This window comes from Fukomys damarensis, unplaced genomic scaffold (genome assembly GCF_012274545.1).
Source record: "Fukomys damarensis isolate Sample0158 unplaced genomic scaffold, DMR_v1.0_HiC HiC_scaffold_10, whole genome shotgun sequence".
In the NCBI taxonomy this organism is placed as follows: Eukaryota; Metazoa; Chordata; class Mammalia; order Rodentia; family Bathyergidae; genus Fukomys; species Fukomys damarensis.
In genome coordinates, this window is record NW_022900922.1 from 2,385,208 (window position 1) to 2,385,710 (window position 503).

Consider the following 503-nt stretch of genomic DNA (forward strand, 5'->3'; position numbering starts at 1 on the left):
CGGCAGCCGGGCCGCCCGCTCCGGGCCGTGGTTCGCGATCGGGGCCGGACGGAGAGAGCCCGGGACAAGTGCGAACTGGCGTCTGTGTTGGGGGAAAAAGAGAATAAAAGTTTAATAAGCGTCGCCGAGCTGTGGATGACTTTGCGACGACCTCTGTTGCAAATGGCCTATGCATGCGGAATAATGGTCTCCTCGGGAGAGGGAAATAGCTTAGCGCTATCGTCGTTGCCTCGGTAACCATCAGAGTCCCCATCTAGCAAGAGAGAAATGAGTTATGAAAAGGCTCGAGTGCAGAAGGGATTAACACATGATCCCGGGGACGTGTGCCAATCAAAGTCAGCCGAGGACCGGCCCGGCTCTGCGGGAGAACCTCTCCGGAACCGGTCGGTAGTAGACCGGTGCGTCTTCCCCTTCTGGCCTCTTTCCCTGTGAGGAGGAAGGGGCCGAATCCCCACGTCGTCCCGCGACCGTGTCCGAGCCCCGCTGCGGGCAGGAAAGGCTCC